We start from the raw sequence: 21,777 nt of genomic DNA, 5'->3' as shown, positions 1-21,777 counted from the left end.
AGAATCTGAATGGTTATGGCATGGGAAGGGGCTGCTTTGCCTGTTGAGACTGTACTGGCTGTAATCAAGAGCCATCCAGGCAATTCACTAGACTTACTTCCTCAGTTGTAGGCAGCTTAAGTGCCACTAGGATTGAGGCTGCCAACTCTCCCAGTATCGCACTGATATCTTCAGGACATGACAGCAAGCATCCTGAAGCAAACCAGCTGAGACTTGTCTGAGACTCAGCTGAAAACAAGCTGAGGCTTTGTAAGACATTGATCAGATGACATTTGAAGTACTGTGAGCAGTTTTTAAGCCCATATTAAGAAAGGATGTGCTGGCATTGGAGCGGGTTCAGAGGAAGTTTACAGGAATGATTCTGGGAATGGAAGGGTTAAGGTATGAGGAGCATTTGATGGCTCTGGGCTTGTACGTTCTGGATTTCAGATGAATGAGGAGGGGGACCCTTATTGAAAGCTACCAAACATTGAAAGGCATAGATAGATCGGATGTGGAGAGGATATTTCCCTTCGTGGGAAAGTCTAGGACCAGGAGACACAACTTCAGAATACAAGGATGTCCCTTTAGAACAAAGATAAGGAGGAATTTATTTAGGGGAATCATTTTCTTGTAGGCATTTACAGCAAAAAAAAAGTCAAAGTTTATGGTACATGCCAAATCTACGCAAACTTCTAAGAAAGTAGAGGTGTTGTCGTGCCTTCTTTGTGATGACACTTATAGACTGGTCTCAGGACATATCCTTTGATATGCTAATGTTAACAAATTTTAAGCTACTGATTGTCTCGGTCTCGGCTCCCCTAATGAGGACTGGCTCACGGACACATAGCTGAAGGCTTTATCATATCTCCTGCCTCCAACCACTCCATCCCTCAGTTATTCATCAGCCACCATGTCCTCATGTTATTTTTGCAGTGGACACAGATTCAGTGCCCATGGGTTCAACAAAGTCTCCCTCGTGTGGAATTCATTGCCACAGATAGCTGTAGGAGGCCAAGTTATTGGGTATATTTAAAGCAGAGGTTGATGGGTTCTTGATTAGTAATGTCATCAAAGGTTATGGGGAGAAGGCAGGAGAATGAGATTGAGAGGGAATATAAATTAGCCATGATTGAATGGCGGAGCAGATTCGATTGGCTGAATGGCCTAATTCAGCTCTTGTGTCTTATAGTCTTTATTTCCCAGGGAAAAAATCAGAGAGGTGTTAAAAATAGTGGTTTTCAAATTATCATGGGTGCTTTTTTTTGTTTAGAAGTGGTGATATCAAATATAGGAAACTGGAAATGGAGCAGACTTGGCCAAATGGTCTAATTCTGCTCATATATCTTACAGTCTTATGGATTGATGGAATAAAAAGAGACTACAGATTCTGGAACTCTGGAGCAATGAACAAAAGTCTGGAGGAACTTGGCGAGTCAGGCAGCATCAATGGAAGGAAATGGATAGCTGATGTTTTGGGTTAAGATCTTTCACCAGGACCTATTAGGGAAATGTTTGTTTGACAATCGAGAATAATGAAATGGGCATGAATAGTCCTAAAGATATCTGTTTCACATGAAGAGATGGTGGCTGATGAATAACTGAGGGATGGAGTGGTTGGAGGCAGGAGATATGATAAAGCCTTTAGCTATGTGTCCGTGAGCCAGTCCTCATTAGGGGAACTGAGACCGAGACAATCAGAACCTTAAAATTTGTTAATGTTAACATATCAGAGGATATGTCCTGAGACCAGTCTATAAGTGTCAACACAAAGAAGGCACGACAACACCTCTACTTTCTTAGAGGTTTGCGTAGATTTGGCATGCACCATAAACTTTGACTTTTTTCCTGTAAATGCCTACAAGAAAATGAATCGTATGGTAACACATACAGCACATACTTTGATAACACATTTACTTTGAATTTTCAGATTCATTTATTTATCACATGATTGACAAAGCATACAGCGAAATGCGTCGTTTGCATGAACAACCAACACAACTTAATAATGTACTGGGGGAAGCCCGTAAATGTCGCCACACATTCTGGTGCCAACATAGAATGCCCACAATGCTCGGTAGAACAACACAGGACACAACAAGCAACAAAACCAACCACAGTCCTCTACCCCCTGGACAGGCTATCTTTGGCCTCCAGCGGACTCGTGGATTCACAGACATTGGTCTTCATCTTCCCCAGCAGACTCACAGAGATCTGCAGATCTAGGTTTCCACAGACTTCCAGACTATTGATCAACCATTGGACTTTGATCTTCATTATTGACCCCCGGACTCACCAATGTTGACAAATGAAGACCCCAAACACTAGGTCTCGAACCCTGGGTTCACTGATGACCGGACCCCGAACATTAGGGCTTGAACTCCAGTCTTGCCAATTTGCATACCTAGCGGGTCACTAGCCCTTATGCCTCCTGCCCACATAGAACTTCAATCCTGGAACCTGCCGATGACTTGCTGACCTAGGGAACCACCAGCCCTCATTCTTTCTGGTCTACCAGCCCAACATCTGACCACTTTGAACCAGAAGCAGGCCTCACTGAGACTGAAAATTGCTGAGAAACTGTGGAATGAAACACTTTCAATTTTTTTTTTTATAAAATCATTTAATGGAATGCAATTGCCCAACAGCATATGATAAACAATGAAGAGCAGTTTAATATATACGCTTGTACATAAACACAAAGGGAGGCATCGAAAGGAAAATATTTTTCTACTTACAAATGTTTTACAGTGTAAGTAAAGTTTTAATTTTCTGCTTGTAGGTGGAAGTTCAGTTTCTATCTAGGGGCCTTCACGTTCAGTTTTTACTACCTGTCAAAGGTAAGCAAGCATTACTATTATTTATGTTGAAATATGTAGGGGCAATGGATTATAATTGTGTGGAAATAGACTATTCAGTGTGATGTAAATTTTACATTCTATAATTTTAAATTTGTCTCTGTTGGTTTTTCTTTGCTCTTGACTTTTCCTATCTTGAAAATGTTTATTCTTTGCTGGATTCTGGTTCGTATGATTTGATATCTGACCTAAGTGATCATTATTGAAGGCAAACCTCACTAGTGATTGTCAGCAAGCTGTTTTATGGCCAGGGGTACCACCTCAGAATATGATCATGTTTCATTCATACTTCATGTTCATCAGCAGTTGTTGGAAGTCATTAGGAACCCTGGATTTTTTTCTTCCTTGCCTATCACAGTATAATAGGTTGAAGCTAGGTAGTAGCCTTGCTGTTTTCTATTTACCATCTATCTGCCAACTCAATACAGAACAGGGATCAACTTTGGCATTTTATGGGCTACGTGGTTCAGTAAACTGTAGATAAATTCCCCTAGAATCTTTGATTTTGAAAGCTCAACTATGCTCTCAGCAGATAAATTACACAAATTTACAGATTGGTTAATTTATAATCACTCTGCAATCTACAACTCCAGTACAAACACTGGTCATGGCATGCAGGAAGGAAGCAGCTCACTGGAAGTTTGAAGGATTATTTTGTCCCAGTGATTTATGTCTTGATAGTGCATTAATAGGATTTTAAGAACTCCGCATGGTTTTAGTCAATGTATAAAGTGCAGCTCAGTTTCCTTGTTCACTTTAATCACTGGTCTTGTGATTAGTTTTAAAGTTAGTACCTGGATTTGCTCTTTTTGATCCACCTTATTCCTGTGTCTTATTTCACAGATACATTTAGAAAAAAGATTATTTCTTTTCCAATATTTTTATTAATTTACATATAAGAATACAGAGCACAGGAAACATATATCAATACATTATACTAAATCACGTATAAAGACTCCTTACCCTATATTCATACAGGTTAATTAATTTGGAGCATTGAAATATAGTAATTTTGTTATATTAAAAAAATCTAACCCACTACCAAAACTGAAGCTGATTAGTAATGAAAAAAAGGAAAAAAAATTATTAGTCATCATTTGTGCTTTAACAACAAATCAAAGGTTTTGAAAATAATTCAGAAAAGGTCCCAACAATGTTTGAAAGTCTTGACTAGATTCAGAGATTGAACATCGAATCTTCTCTAAATTTAAACATGACATCACATTACGTAACCATTGGGCGTGAATAGGAGGGGCCACATCTTTCCATTTAAGCAAGAGCGTCCTTCTGGCCATAGGAGAAATAAAAGCCAAAATGTGCAAGTCAGATGACTCCAAAATAATATCCTTTCCTCCAACAATACCAAATAAAACGGTCAAAGGATTAGGCTTAAAGTTTAATTTACAAAGTATCGAGAAAGTTTGAAATACTTCTTTCCAGTATTTTCCAAGACTTAGGCATGTCCAAAACATATGAATGAGTGAAGCTTCTCCATTATTACATTTATCAGAAAAAAAATTATTTTAAGCAAATGTACTTTCCCCTGTAAAATGCGATGGCATTTTAATTTGTACTTATTATGTACTTTTCTAGACTCCCTGGATGTGGGATAGCAGAGAGTACTGGTACAACTATCCCTTTCACGTAAGAATTGTTTTGTTATGTAATAATTAACTTTTGTGTAAAAGAAAGCCTATGATACATGATAAAAATTAGCTTCTATTAAAAGAATTAAAGAGGGAATTCACCATTCTCTTGCACCTGGAAAGGATGATTCAGAGCTGCAAATTCCACTTGGACCAGAGATGTAGAATTGAGGAGAGTTGTTGCCCTATTGAGCTGGTTTCTAAAACAAATAGTTGGAGCTTTTATCATATTTGTGAACTGCTTTTACTTATTGTAGCTTAAATCCAGCTTCAGTCCAATGTGCAAATTGTATTTCATTACTTAATCATAGTAGTCAACTCTGCATGTTCATTAAAGTTTAATAAATAATCGTTTCCAGCTCAACCTACGCAAATTGGAATTGTTTTTTTCCATATACTGGTTATCCCTGGGTTTTGTTTTTACAGACGCTTACAAGATGATTTTGTCAACAGGTTGGAAAATACACAAATCACTTGATGTGGTAACCATACTACTACAGCATAGTAATGAGCAGTGTGTGTCTGTGAATAAGCCTCCACAGACTGAAGCTGATTGATGTCCACTTCCGGTTTAAGATGGCGCTGGTGAAGCACAGTGCCTACTTGCTGGTAGCAAACAAAACTACTAACTACTTTATTAATCACACTTTTTCTGGTAAACGATCACTGTGATCAATAGTCTGTAACTTTCCTTTTGGAGTTGGGCTTTTTGAACTGCCTGTACGACCTGGCATTTTTGCAGTGGGACCTGAAGTCTCGAAGGTGTAGGATGGTTGCAGCGTGGCATGTACAGGCTGAGTTGAAGTGGTGTGCCCTGGGCCTGAGAGCAGGGAATGAGCCAATGCTGGAGGGAACTTGGAGGCGATTCAATGCAGCAGAACTGAGGCAAGGCAGAGTCAAGGCAACAGGGTCTGGGCCTGAGAGCGAAGAAAGTTCTGAGGTTTAATCGATTTAAGTGCTAGGCCCAGGCCCGAGAGTGTATTAAAATAGCAGGGCCTGGGTCCCATGAGCCTCTGCATCCAACACATCATTCTCCACAACTTTTGCAATCTTCAAAGGGATCCTACCATTAAACATATCTTTACCTCCCCCCTCTTTCTGCTTTTTGCAGGGATCGCTCCCTCTGTGATTCCCTTGTCTATTCGTCCTTCCCCACGAATCTCATTCCCTGTACTTATCCCTGCAAACAGCCAAAGCGCGACACCTGCCCATCCACCTTCTCCCTCACCTCCATTCAGGGCCCCAAACAGTCCTTCTAGGTGAGGCAACACTTCATTTATGAAACTACTGGGGTTGTCTATTGTGTCTATTCTGATGCGGCCTTCTCTACATTGGTGAGACCCGCTGTACATTAGGGGGTCGCTTTGTTGAGCACCTCCACGCCATCCGCCAAAAGCAGAACTTCCTGGTGGCCGAACATTTTAGTTCCCATTCCCATTCCCATTCTGACTTGCCGGTCTATGGCCTCCTTTTGTGATACGATGAGGCCACTCTCAGGGTAGAGGAGCAATACCTTATATTCCATCTGGATAGCCTCCAACCTGATGGCATGAACATCGATTTCTCCTTCCAGTAAAAAAAATTCCCTCCATCTCCTCTCTTCTTCCAATCCCCATTCTGGCCTTGCTTACCCACCTGGCTTCACCTATCACCTTCTAGCCATCCTTCTAACCCCTTCCCCCCACCTTTTTATTCTTTTTTGTGTTTTTGAAATCCATCTACCATTTCTCAGCCTTTCTCCCTAAATGATTCAGAACTTTTTATAATTTGTTGTAACCTGCTTCACAACAAAACCCCTAATTTATAATCATCAGCAAACTTGCTAATCCTGCCATGTATGTTCACATCCAAATTATTTATATAAATAATGAATAAAAGAAGTCCCACACTGACCCCTGAGGCACCCCACTAGTCATAGAATTGACCTTCAACCATCACTCTCTGCCTCTTATCATCAAGTCAATTCTGAATCCTCACTATTTCCCCCTAAATCCCATGTGACCTAATCTTCCAGATCAGCCTGCCACATGGGACCTAGCTAAAGGCAGTACTAAAGACCATATAGACAACATTCACTGTCCACCTTCATCTATCCCCTTAGTTACGTCTTTGAAAAACTCCAAAAGATTAATCAGACATGACATCCCATGCACAAAACCAGGCTGAATATTTCTGATCAGGAGTTCTGAGGGACGAGATCTATCATCGTGATTATCCAGTGATGGTAAATCTTGTCCCTCAGAATTCCCTCCCGTAACTTCTCTACAACTGAAGCCAGGCTCACCAGCCTATCCTTGCTACCCTTGAACAGCTCTCATTACATGCACATGCAGTTCAACTCTTTGAGCGATTATGCAGAAAGTTTGAAGTTAATAATTCAACTCATGGAAAAAAAAGATTTCGTCTAATTTTGAAATATATTAATTTAACCTGTAACTAAATAAAAACAGAATAGATTGTTAGCCGATTATTGACCGACTGTTTGCTTAACATTTGGGTGATTAACCTTTTACTATGGTCAAAAACCCTGATCTTAACTCTGTCCTATTTCTGGTAGGTTATGAGGTAGTGACTTCATATTCTATACAACATAAAAAATTTAGTTCCATTGAAGTCAATTGAGCAATATTTCAAAAGCAAAGTGGAATGCAAGGTCACTGCTTATATATTTCTTCTAATACTATCTATTGGTGTGACTTTCTACGCAGTTAGAAAGGATATGTGGTATTTTTCCTGTCTTTTTTAGTGCCCATTTTAAGGAAGTATTAGTATTCCTTATAAAAACAAAGTTAACTTCTGTATCTTTTCGTTCAAAGGAACTTTCATTTGAAGTCTATATACACTTCATGATGGAATTTGCTTTTTATGGGTCTCTGATATTTTCACAGTTTTTTGATGTTAAAAGAAAGGTAAGACTCACATTATTTTGGTATCTCTGATGATATTATACCAGTGTGTATTATTCAAATAGCTTTTGTTTATAGTGTTTTGGGCTGAGTTTTTCCAGTACTTATCAGCAGAGTTACTCAATAGGATGCTTAGTCCAGGTCGTGTAAAGCAACTTTTTGTTGACTGAGTTTGGGGCAAGCTTGGTATCAAGATCATTGAGTCACTCATTAGACAGTTGATATCTAGAATAGTTACTATATTTTAGGAGGGAAAACACGTGGTAGATGAAACCTGAATCTGTACCGTTGGAATATAATGCTATATTTATTCATCTACCCAACTGAAACTTAATGATGTATCCTATCCAGTTAGTTTTGAAAATGTATAACAGTTATATCAAAACTATGAATATAAATAAATAATTAACACTAATATGATGGAGTATAATTTAGTCCTTTCTTTTAATGAGTTATAATATAACCTGCCCATTCAATATGGCTATTTCACTTGCAAGTGAAATGCATTTCTTGTAATTCTTCATTTCCCACCCTCAAATCTTAATTATGATGATGGATATAGGATCACTATTGTTTCTGAAGTTTATTTTAAAAGAACATTATCTATTGCTTCATAAATTTTACTCGGAATTTATTTGGTTTCCAAGTACTTGTCTGACTCTGATTCTTATTATGGTTGTTATCACTCTAAATGTTCTGCCTTTACCAGTAATGAAAGCTGTTTATGTTATTTTGTCTCGAAAGCAGAGCCATGTTTCATTGGTTTACCAAGCTTTCCTTTTCAGGGAACAAAAAAGTAGACACTATGGAATTGAACAAAAGAATAAATATGTGAAGTAAGAGTCATCTTTGGATTATGAAGCATTCTTTTTGCTGAAAGGTCAAATGACAAACACAAGATTTTCATAGCAAAGCATACATGTAGCTCGCGAGAAGTACCATAGTGTAAAGTTCCTCTGTACATGTGATAGGCTGACGATGACAGCATTCCATCTTGAGCTGGCACAAGAACACAAGTAAATAGGAGCAGAAGTAGGCCATCTAACTTCTTAAATGTGTCCCACCATTCAATATGATCATGGCTCCTGTTCTGTGTCAGTTCCACATAATCCTCAGTTTCACAATCTTCCAAAAATATAGATATTTTCTCTTTTAGTGCCTTAGGATGTAAATTGCACCTGCCCCACATAAGTATATGCCTTTTGTGTACATTCAAAGGAAAAAATGCTTCAAGTTATTTGTAGGGTTTATATGGACTGAATAGCAAGATCTCAAGACTTTAAGGTTCTATGCACCAATTGTAAAAAATACAGGCTTCAATAAACTGGTTCCCAATTGAATAAATTGAGCATCCCCTACCACATCATTGCCTGCAGGAAGTGTCGGAGTTGGCAGTGTTTAAGTGGCAAGATGGAGGTGCTGAAATTGGGGTTGGGTGAGATGGAAAGAAAGGATATGTTGAAAGAAAGGACATAATTTGAAAGAAGTAGTTTTATAAAATGTGAATCAACTATCAATGGAATATCATAAAAATCTTTGGAATTTTAAAAACCAATTCTGTATTTTAATCTTGATGTTTTTTCTTCCATCTCCTTTTAACATCCTCTGTTTACATAGATACCCTATAGTTCTAACTTCTTGCTCACATCCAATGAATGAAGGCATCATTAATTGTCATTATACATTTCAGTGGGTTAAGAGCAAACCACATCACGGTGGGTCGAGATCACAGATAGTACAGAGCGGTTAAGGAAGGCATATTTCTTTTCCAAGAGGAAATTTTTGAACAAGGTAGGCTCAGTAGAGTCAGGGTTACTGTGGTGACATTACTTTTTATGGCAGATTTAATTGAGCTTAAATTCGGATACTGCTGAGACTTGGGAACATTAGTCCAAGCCTCTGAATTATTAATTCAACAATTTAACCTCAGTGTTGCTGCACCCTTTATTACTATTTGCATTTGTGTGTGGGCACGTGGCCAAGTGGTTGAGGCATTGGACTAGCGACCTGAAGGTCGTGAGTTCGAGCCCCAGCCGAGGGAATGTGTTGTGTCCTTGAGCAAGGCACTTAATCACACATTGCTCTGTGACGACACTGATGCCAAGCTGTATGGGTCCTAATGCCCTTCCCTTGGACAACATTGGTGTCGTGCAAAGGGGAGACTTGCAGCATGGGCAACTGCTGGTCTTCCATACAACCTTGCCCAGGCCTGCGCCCTGGAGAGTGAAGACTTTCCAGGCGCAGATCCATGGTCTCGCAAGACTAACGGATGCCTTTACTTACTTTATGATATATTGTATACTGTGGATCAGATAGTGTAGTTAAATGAATAGTATCAACAGAGTGAATAGGTTGGCTTTAACTGTTTAAAGTTTTAGTGGAATTTTAAGGAAATTTTCAGTGGATCCTGCATTCCTTCAGTACCTTACTAGACAGGCAACTTATATGCTGCAATTCAGCTTTCATTTTGTCGCTCATATCTATCTGAGCCAAGAGCTGTAGAAATGGTATCAAACTCAAGATCTTCACAAAAGCAAATTAAAGCGATCTAAGATCCAAATAATCTGGGGTAACTTTTTCTTGCTGCTTTTTAGGATTTTTTTGTTATGTGCATCCATCATCATGTCACCATTCTGCTGCTGACAACTGCCTACATTGCTAACATGACACGTGTAGGAACAATTATCCTCCTCTTGCATGATGCTGCTGACATTTTTCTAGAGGTAAGTGTAAGAATGGGCATCAACTAGCCAGATTTTGTATTCAGTTAATGTCATTTCCCCTCAGCTTTTTTTCCGCTAATGCTCTACAGATACTCCCACAGGGGTGTACATTACATCCACATTTATATATATCACTTACGGTTTAAAAGAGTGATGAAAGCAGTTCTTCAAAACCATTGTTTAAAATAGCAGACACACTGCATCCATCTGAATTGTTAAATTACTTTAACTTGTTCTCGGTGTTGTTATCATTCAACCAAAATGAAGATGATACATCCTTTTAAGATACTTAAAAAAAAATAGAAATAGTGTTGTAGAAGAAGATCATCGACTCCTACACTTGTTTCTTTATTTCATATTTAAATGGATACCCTAACCCTTCTCTCTGTTGTCCATCTCTTTTCAGATTCTTATCTAACCAACTTTGTTAAACAGTAACAATCCTGTCAGAAAGCCAGCTGTAGTGAAGCAAAATATATTCTAGAAGAAGTTGTGGAGAAAAAAGTATTTATGTTCAGTCCTTTCATTTAACCTATTATAGGCTTTTCTATTTACCCTCTATAGTTACCAGCTAATAAGGGACACCTTGTGAATGGGGCATGTTGCAGGTCAGGTTAAATGATAGAAAAGCACAGGGCAGAACAGGCCTAGTGGGCCAAACTCTCCTGTAACAGTGGACTTTGTATACAATCATATTAAATAATTGAAAGAAGGAAAATAAAATATAATATCCATTCCTGATGTCTGGCTATTTTATAGGCATCATACTAAAACCTACAAGATTTTTTTCAATATTCTGCTGTTCACACCAGCATTTTGTGTGTGTTGCCCTGGATTTCTAGCATCTGCAAATTCTCTTGTGTTTCTGGTTCAGCTGAGGTATCTTATAAAGATTTTGTTTTTACAGACCATTGGTGACTGTAACTGCACACATAGTGCTGGAGGAACTCAGTGGGTCAGGCAGCATCTATGGAGGGGAATGGACAAACAACATTTCAGGTTGAGACCCTTCATCTGAACTGAAAGATAGAAGATAGAGGGGAGATAGCCAGTATGAAAAGGTGGAAGGGAGGCATGGAGCAAGAACTGGCAGCTGGATTCAAGTGAGGGAAGTGGGGAGGGGTGATAGACTGATGGGGGGGGAGGAAGGAGGTGAGAGTGGGAATCAGAAGCTGGGATTTAATAGACAACAGGTGATAAAGGGCTGAAGTTTTTGGAATTTGATAGGAAAATACCTTGGATCCTTGCTGGAGATGGAGCTGGAAGCCGAGTGGGACAACATGGCAGTAGAGACAAATATCCAGGAAAGACATGTGGCTGTGGTAGTGAGGCTTAGTGAGCATGGGGTCGTGGAGCAGCGAAGCTCACAGAGCTGATGGTTTAGATTCTTGTTGGGGCAAATTAATACATTGGACACTTGCTATGTCCCCATTCTTGACTTTCCTCAGATGTCATATAAATCTTCATCACTTTCATCCCATATTATGAACAGTAGTATTAATCTGGTCTTCATGCAAAGCTACAGATAGGGTGGAGAAACAAGAGCCAGCAGATGCTGAAATTTGAAGCCAAAAATGACTTTGTTGGAAGAATTCAACTAGTCGAGCAGCATCTGTTGTGGGGCAAAGGGCTGTGACTCTGCATCATACATTGCTCAACCCACTGAGTTCCTCCAGCAGAGGCTATAATATAGATAGGGTGATTGCAAACCAGATTACCTAATTGCTTCTCTGTTGAACTGTGGAAGATATAAATAGGCCATGAACGTGCTATAAATCATTTTGCACTTCTGTACAAAGTAAAGATCTGCCCTTTGAGATTACCACACACACACCTGTAGTTAGCATAACTTTTATAATTTTCTGTCTGGTCTCTATCATTTTTTGTGAATGTAGATGTATTATTTGCCGCTGTCCAAAAATTTTGATTTCTATTTTATAAACATTAGTGAAAAATGTTTAGCTGATTCTGCTGCCATATTCCTCAGTCTTCCTCAATATTTTACAATGCATTTTGCTTAAGCTTGGATTGCTTAAATATTTATGTGCATTTATAGTGTCTACCTGTTCTCAGATACTTGAACTTCCAATTGATTTTCCTTTTTCAAAAGGAGTGGTAAAAGCTAAGGAGCAGGACAAAATGCTGGTTAAATATTTCTGACATTCCATGACACAAATAGATTAGAACCCTTTCATTAAGGTCTGTTCCTCTTTCACATTGCTTATTTATCAGTTCATAAAAGCACTTGGTATTTTTTGTGGATTGTCCATCTTTTCATATTCTGTTAGATTTTCTAATTTTCCTCTTAGTTTTATACTTATTTTTTCTATTATCCTTCTACGAGTGGATCAATTACATTTTTCTTGTTGAATTTCAGTCTTGATCTTAACTTGTGTCTTTGGTAGATTTTTCATTATAGGAAGTATTTAAATATTTTATTCTTCAATGCTTGATAAATTTATTTTGATCTGTTGTTTTATCTGATATTCTTTCTAATTAATTAGCCTTGTGTGAATGTCACTTTATTCCAGGCAAACCAGCTAGTTTCTTGACCAATGGATACTTCCTTATCCAACCCTTTAAAAGGATCTTTAAAAAAAGGATTACTGTAATTGTTGGATGGTTTTGGCTAATTTATCTTCAGGACACTTCGATCTTTGGCTTTGATTGCTGAATCTGAAGATATTGTCAATGGCGAAAACAGTGTCCTACTTGAGATACAGTAGTAACGCTAGTTAATTTTCATAACAAACTTTACCAGATGGTAATCAGTTTTATAGCAGTTTCAAAAGCTGGCTTGTTGATCGTCCTTGAATTTAATTACAACACTGTAAACAGCCAAATACCTGAGCTTTAGAACTTACTTCCTAAGCTCTATCATCTTTCTCTCCCTTGTTCCTCCATAAGACAATTATTTACATAATGAAATGAAATTAGCTGCCTCACAAACAGTTAAGGTAAAAGCAGGCTGTAGTGTTGAGTTCTGTCACCATAAATGGACAAAACTGAAAGCCGCTCCATCAGAATCTTTGTTGCACCCTAGGTTTAAGCACATGAGGAATGTCATCTGTCCAGAAAGCACCTGGTTACTGAAAGGCCATGCATTATAGAGTCATAGAGCATGTATATGGTCCCTTTAGTCCACCAAGTGCATACCAACTAAGCAGTCATCTATTCTTCAACCATTTACCTGCACTTAGTCCATACTGTTGCATGCTTTAGTAGTTCAAGCCTTGTCTGGTTATATTTTAAATACTGTGAGAATACCTGCATCCACCACCAACTCAGGCAGTGCATTCAGATTCCAACCAAAAAGTTCTAACTTGATTCTTTTCTAAGCCTCTTATTGCTCACCCTAAATTAATGCCCTCTAATTTTAGATATCTTTGCTGTGGAGAGAAGTTTCTTATTATATCTATTCTCTTCATAATTTTGTTTATCTCCAGCAGTTCCTCATCTACCCCTTGGAAATTAAATCAAACCTATCCAGTCTCTCCTTCTGAAGCAACATTCTTGTGAAACTTGTCTCCAATGCAATGATATGCTTCCTGTAATATGGCAATCAGAACCATTCATCTCAGACTATGATTTGAATGATTTATTCCAAGGATAACTAATTCTTACTAATTGTATGCTTTTGCACTTGGATATGGACATGTTTCTTTCAAATCTGTTGATAGGTTCACGATACCAATTATATTTTCCTTTAAATCCAGCTTGCTAAAATGGCAAACTATGCTAAATGGCAAAAACTCTGCAACATTATCTTCTTGATGTTCGCTGTGGTCTTCATTGTGACCCGTCTGGTAATATATCCAATCACGTGAGTAATATCCTCTTAACTTTTTCACAGCTGAATTTATATTACTTATAGGGAAGTAAGATCATTAATTTATACAGGATGTCATTTTTTCCTGACCATGTAATTTTCATTCTTAGCTTCCTCTTTCGAGCATGCTTTCCATATGGTTTCATAGACCCTTGCTACTGTTCAGCTTTCACGTGTGAGTTGGAATTTTGTTAGGTTATTTGACCATGACGTCAGATTGGGCCTAATTCTTATCTCACTCGGTACAGGGATACATCGAGTTTTCAGTGATCAAAACTCAAAGCAAAGTGCTTACTTTTTCCCACACCAGCTAAGGCTGAAATTAGCTACTTCAGCACATACTCAATGAAAAGTTGGGACAGTCCATTTTCTATAGCTCAAGTTCTATGCCAGTTCTGCAGATCAAACAGCTGCAGAACTGGCATAAAAGACCACATAAGGCAATGAGATAGAAATTTATCATATGTGAAAAGTGTCATTCTAACAATTATGCAGCTTCTGAAATTTTGTACTATTGAACCTGGTACACGTGAACAAGGGCAATTTATTGCATTTGAACAGGATATATTTCTATTGTAACAGATCTTCATTGCATGTAATTGGATTAAATTTGAGATGCTCATAACACAATATTTACTTTAAACGTTCAGTTTTTGCAGTTGAAAGTAAGATGGATTAATACTAAAGATGTTTCGCTCATTGCCCTTTGTATAAATAATGCTTGAGAGAGCAATGTCAAAGACACAGGTTAAGATAAATTTAGTAGCATCCGCAGACTAATATTAGAGCCAAAGTTTATTATTGATTGACTAAGATGGTCTCTTTTGGACTTTGTGAACATGACAATTACTGAAGCACATTTCTGCAAACCTTATGAATAAATTTTTTGAAATAAAATATTTGAATGCTACCTGAAATGGAAAAAATATTTTAATTAGTTTGCAAAATTTGCTTCAGTGAAGTTGAAATTCGTAAATAATTTGGGCATGTCCACTTTTTAATTACATCATATTACAATTCAGATATTATTTGTCAGGTTAATCCAAGTAAATTAGGTTGGGAATAGCATAATAAAAATGTGTGACTTGTACTGGAACATGTTTTTTCACATGTTTTAGGTCATAATTAAAGTTTCATTAAAGATGATTATAAGAGATAATTATCTCCTTAAATAACTAAGCCAGTCACAGAGGATTACATATCAGTCAGATGTAGGAGGGAGAGTGCTCAATGGTGCCTTTTTTCCCAAAATAATAAAGTGAAAGAGGTTTAGGAGTTCTGTCATCCACTGAATCGAAATGAACAGTCATTCCATCTGAGCTCTGTCATGAGAAGAGATGACCAGGAGGAAAGAGAACATGGTTACCCTGAAAAAGTGTAGTGTCTCCACTGCTTCCTGGGTGCTTCTGAGCCACAACTGCTCAAAGTGAAGAAACATAGAAAATAGGTGCAGGAGTAGGCCATTCGGCCCTTCGAGCCTGCACCGCCACTCAGTATGATCATGGCTGATCATCCAACTCAGAACCCCACCCCAGCTTTCCCTCCATACCCCCTGATCCCTTTAGCCACAAGGGCCATATCTAACTCCCTCTTAAATATAACCAATGAACTGGCCTCAACTGTTTCCTGTGGCAGAGAATTCCACGGATTCACCACTCTCTGTGTAAAGAAGTTTTTCCTAATCTCGGTCCTAAAAGGCTTCCCCTTTATCCTCAAACTGTGACCCCTCGTTCTGGAAAGAGCATTCGAGATGATATGACAATTTAGATGCTTTACATTAAGAGCACCCAGAAGCTCTGTATGAATGGCAGGAGTGGACTACCTCTCAAGCTCCCCATTCACCTGTCCTCTTGGCTATTACCTATCTGTCAGTGGAAGAGTCTGTAGTTCTCACATTGATCTAAATAGCCACCCCAAGTTGCTCACAAATGGAATGACATCAATTATTCTCAATGAGAAAAGTAAATGAATTTCAAAATTTTCCACAAATTTAGGGATAGCTTGTAACATACATATTTTGTTCATAATGAAATTCACAAGATCTCATCCCTGAAAAACAACTCATGTATCATATTAGCTCTGTATTTCACTCGTTCTGAGGCATGATACTATTGAGCTGCTCTATTTAATGAGTTCGTATTAATGTCATTCCTTAGGTTACATGCCTGTGAACAACTGTTGCAAGAATGCCTGTGACCCTTTTTTCCATGTTGTCAGCAATTGAGGTGAAAAGGGAATGATGAGAATCTGTCCTTCCACTTTAAGAGCATACGCATTCTTTAGGAACTGAAAATACCCCTTAATCTCAAGAGCCCAATGATTTCTGCCACAGCTTTAATTGTAGCAAAAATATAGCATGCATTAAAGTTATTTTAAATAACTTTATGTAATACTTTAAGACATAGGAGCAGAATTAGGTCATTCAGCCCATCGAGTCTGCTGTGCCATTTCTCAAACCGCTTTAAATATACCCAGTGACTTGGTGTCCACAGCTGTCTTTGGCAATGCATTCCCATATTCACCACTCTCTGGCTACTGTTCTAAAGGGATGTCCTTGTATTCTGAGGCTGTGCCCCCTGTTCTATTTTTAAATTGTCACTGTGCCTCATTCAGGGATGGGACTCTCATTTTGATTGGAAATGGCATTTTACCCATGCTCATTTCAGTTAACTAATAGGGAGAAGCAAATAATTGGCATACATTATTGTCACTGTATGTGCGGTAACCTGGAAGGGTAGATTTCCCTAACTTCACGGAATGTGTCTGATTGTCATTTCACAGATTTCAATAAATTTATGAAATAGATGAAAGATCTTTTCAGGTAGATTAGTAGGAATCAAAATCCACCCATTGTCTAATTTTGATTTAAATTTTTCTTGCATATCTGAACTATTTCAAAATTAAAGGTACATTTTATTTTACAGGAGCATCAGATCTGTATTTTTTGAAAGCTGGGAGATCATTGGACCATTTAAAATCTGGGGCTTTATAAATCTTCTTCTTATCACACTGCTGATTATGCACATCTACTGGTCATACCTAATCATCCGTATGGTGCTTAAAGCATTTCATAAAGGAAAGGTAACTTATCTTCCCTGGATATTGATGAGTTTATAATTTTTAGTGGATTACCTTTATGGACAGATGTGAAAATGAAAAATCAAACATGAACTTCATTACACTGAGTTGTCATTGTACATTTGTAAAGCAGAGTAAACACATCCACTGATAATGGAAAGGTGTATCTGTATTGGGGAAGACTTTTTATTTATTCTTCTCTCTGGATTTAAAAATGATACCCTTTGCTCTTCCTGGCCAATGCTTCAACCTCATCTTTGGAGCTGTTGGAGGGTCATCGCAAACCCGCTATTCTGCCAGTAGTTCTCAATCATTTCAGAAGACAATATAGTTGAGGTTTTTAACACATTATCAGTGAGTCCTTCATTCCAGTTTCAGATCCAATGTCATTTGACATTGTGATTCATCTTTCTCCATCATAACTGTCCACAGGAAGTTGAAGGTAACAAGAGTCCTCAGCTTCTTAATTAACAGACAATCTATCTTAATTCAGAATCTTTAGATTCTGAAATAAAACCAAATTTCTGGAGGCACTCAGCAGGTCAGGCACCATCTATGCAATGTAAAGCAGTTAGCACTACCATAAGACATAGGAGCAGTGTTAAACCATTTGGCCTATCGAGTCTGCTCCGAGACATCCAGAAGCTTGCATCAGAATGGTTTTGATGTGGTGACCTGGAATGGAACGTCCCTTTCTATAGATGTTGCCATAAGAAGACAAGAACACAGGAAAATAAAGGCAGAGTAGGCCATCAGGGCCCTCAAGTCTACCCTGCTATTCAATGTGATCATGGCTGATCTATGCTGGCCTAAATCTCTGTGCCATTTCATTATATCTCTGACTTCAATCTTTCAAATATTTATCTATCTCCATCTTAAATCTATCTAATGACCTGGCTTCCACCTACCTCTGGGTCAGAGAATTCCAGAGATTCAAGCACAAGAGAACATGGAGAAACTTAATAGAGGTATACAAAACTATGAAGGGTATAGACAGGGTTAATGCAAGCAGGCTTTTTCCACAAAGGTTGGGAGAAACTAGAACTAGAGGTCATAGGTTAAGGATGAAAGGTGAAATATTTAAGGGGAACCTCTTCTCTCAGAGGATGGTGTGAGTGTGGAACGAGCTGCTGGAGGAACTGGTAGATGCAGGTTTGATTTCAACATATAAGAGAAGTTTAGATATGTACATTGAGAGCAGAGGTTAAGGAGGACTATGGTCTAGGTTCAGGTTGATGGGACAAGGCAGAAAAGCAGTTTGGCATAGACAAGGGCCTGTTTCTGTGCTGTATGCTCTATGGTTCATCACCTCTGAGAGAATAAATTTCTAATTCTTCACTATTAAATGACCAGCCCTTATTTTGTAGCTATGTTCCCTTGTTTGTGACTCGTGAATACAACTAACTGGTTGCGTTACAACCTGGAATGGGAATACTAATGTTCTTGAATGGAAAAGAAAACTTCAATAAACAGTGGATACAGCCCAGTCCATCACAGATGAAGCCCTTCCCACCATTGAGCACACCTACACAGAGTGCTGTCACAGGAAAGCAGTATCCATTATCAAGGGCCCCCACCATCCAGGCCGTGCTTTCTTCTCATTGCTGCCATTGGGAAGGAGATGCAGGAGCTTCAAGTCCCACACCACCAGGCTCAGGAACAGTTATTACCCCTCACCCATCGGGCTCCTAAACTAGAGGGGATAACTTCAATCACCCCAACACTTAACTGATTCCACAACCTACAGTGTGGACTCACTTTTAAGGACTCTACAACTCATTTTCTTGTTATTTATTGCTTATTTATTTTTCATTATTATTTTCTTCTCACTTTGTATTTGCACATTGTTGTCTTTTACACCTTGATTGTTTGACCGACTCTGTGGTGTGTGGTTTTACACTGATTCTATTGTGTTTCTTTTTATTTATGATGAATGCCCGCAAGAAAATGAATCTCAGGGTAGTATATGGTGACATATGTACTTTGATAATAAATTTACTTTGAACTTTGAAAGCATCTCAATATTTACCTTATCAAGCCCCTTTAAGATCTTAATATGTTTAAATAATTTCCTCCCTCATACTTCTTATCTCCAAGAACCAGTGCAGTGTTTTAATCATTTTCTGTTTTTCTGATTTCCAGCATCCATATATATTTTTAATTTTCAAAGCCTGGGCAGATTCTCTCCAGCTCTAACCTCATGCTTCCTGTACAAAGCCCTTGAATGTGTCAATGTCTTTCAGCTCCTTGCTCATTGGTCCTATGGTATCTCTGTGGTTGCTTATTATAACACAGGAGGCTGTTAAGCTCACAGATCCCTGCTAGCTCACTACAGAGCAATCCCATCAGTCCTATTACCATTCTCCTTATTTATTTTTAACCTTGCAACAGAGCATTCCTATTTGATTTGTTTGCTGCTTACCTGCTCATGGTGGCAATGTGTCACTACCACTTTTCCTTGATGCATTCAAGGTCTACCGCAAAAGTATAACAACAGTATATAAAGATCCATGAAGGTACTTAAGAATATCTATAACATAGTTAAGTGATAAATCATTTATTTTAAAGCACTCATGTCTAAATCACCAGAAAAACATTCATGAAAGCCTTTTGGTTGAAATCTAAAATGTGATTTTCTTTATGGTCAGGTATCTAAAGATGAGAGAAGTGATGTAGAAAGTAGCTCTGAAGAGGAGGAGCAATCTGAACAAAATGCCCATGAGAAAGCATCATAATAGCCTTCTGAAATGGCTGACCAAGATATTCCACACTTTCTCAGGATGCAAGTCCAAGTTATGAAGGAAATGGGAAGCATTTTATTTAAAAAAAGAAAAAAACTGTTATTCACTACATATGTGTTTGCAACATAAATGACTGAAAAATATTCATTGTGGCTGTTTACAAAGATATGAAAAATATATGTATTTCCTAGATCAGAGTATTATACGACATCATTAAGGTCCAAATTACTATAGTAATAATAATAATAATAATAATAATGTGGATATTTTAGCATGAGTTAAATTCTTTTGACTTTTAAATAAACTCTTTAGGCATATGTTTCTAAATAAGAATAAGCTTTGTCATTTGCTTTATAAGCAAGGTAAAAATGAGTTTTTGAAGTTGGATCATTACATCAGAAAAAAATTGTTTTGACGTTATAAAAGTAGTCTCAGTCTTCTATTCTGAGGGGTGGGGGTTGGATGGGAGTGACAACAGGAATATAATATAGCTGAGATTCCTGTATCTGACTTCAGATGGAAAGTGGAGCTATGTTGACACTGGAAGTGAAGATGTAAGTTGTTATCCACCAATGACTGTATGGAACTTTTGGCAAGCAACCATCGAGACTCATTCACTCACATGGATAAAGAAGCATATGCTTGCCTGTTCCTGTGGAACAATAGTCCCCACATGTCTCAGGAGAATAACAAGGAAAGCAATATTCTATGTTTGCAAGGCAATTGTTTACATAAAAGAAGAGATTTTCTACAGGATAAAATGAAAATTTCCTTGGGTTAGTCCAAGTATGCTGGATCATCAGGGTGTAACAAGTTTTATTAAGGTGAAATGATTTCTTTACAAGCATACACCCAGGTGCACCTGATTTGCTGAAATCTCTGTCATCCAGCTGATCAGGGGTTCCTGAGGAAGGATTCCAACCTTGCCAAATTCTAGCACATCTTAAAGGCATAAAATGGGGAAGGGTGAGGAAATTGCAGTGGTCATTCTGCTAATTGACTTTGATGTAATGGGTCAGCAAATGCAATATTGCCCATATTAGCATTTGTAAATGTGTTGCCTGGTCCTCCTCTCCTCAGGTATTGTTCAAGGACATTGAGGACTTTGTTGATGTTGCAGCTTATGAGTGTGTCTGTGGGTGTGGGTATGCAGGAGCTGGGAAAGATCAAGACTTGTCTTGCACTACAGTGGGGCGTGGGGGGAACTTGCAGCCAGGAGATTGGTTGTGGGGTCAGGGTGGGGGGGTAAGGTGGAACTGAAGAGTGGAACATGCAGAGTAGATTGTTTGTAGGGTCGAGTTCGCAGGTGTTCGGTTTGCATTCACTTGCAGATACCTTGTCCTGAAGCTGTACGCAAAAGGTAATGCTGGGCTGACACTGCCCAGTGATGGGGATCCTTAGGTTAATGAGGTCCAAGTTCTTCAGGGTAAATGGCATAATTCTGTCAGTCTCTGACATGGAACTCACATCAACATTGTAAAGGTGACTCATGACAGCAAAAACCTTGTTGAATTTCTCAAATCAAAATAATTTTCTATTCTATTCACGGAATTTTTTTGTTCAGTCTCATAACACTGGAGAAAACACAGCATTATAGAACTGAATTTCTAGTCAAACAATTTATATAAAACTTATATACTTGAAGAAATTGTTCCCAATTTAAAATGAATCTACATATGTGGCAGTTGGCCACAAAAGTTCAACAAAATTCTTTGCTTTCTATGTAAAACATGACATTGTGGAAACGAATATTTGCTCTTCAAGTCAATAACTGCCCTCTGAGTAGCTGGTGCAATCCTTTGACAAATCGATACTGCCTGTCGGGTTAATGTGGACAATGAAGGTAGTCATTTCTGTGTTAATATAAAGGAAGAGTCAACATGAGAGATTCTGCAGATACTGGAAATCCAGAGTAACTCACAAAATGCTGGGGGAATTCAGCAGCATCCATGCACAGGAATAAATAGTTGATGTTTTGGGCTGAGAGCCTTCATCAGGATGTCTCAGCCAGAAACAT

The 21,777-nt window shown here is 38.3% G+C and overlaps 1 pseudogene; it reads left to right on the top strand.

Moving 5' to 3' along the window:
• LOC134340128 (ceramide synthase 6-like) overlaps nt 1–19,861 on the top strand; it is a 29,113-nt pseudogene extending 9,252 nt beyond the window's left edge.
• The last annotated feature ends 1,916 nt before the right edge of the window (nt 19,862–21,777 follow it).

The sequence above is a fragment of the Mobula hypostoma genome, chromosome X1 (assembly GCF_963921235.1).
Source record: "Mobula hypostoma chromosome X1, sMobHyp1.1, whole genome shotgun sequence".
NCBI lineage: Eukaryota > Metazoa > Chordata > Chondrichthyes > Myliobatiformes > Myliobatidae > Mobula > Mobula hypostoma.
Note: the sequence above shows the minus strand (reverse complement) of the source record. Positions and strands in the feature narration are given on the sequence as shown.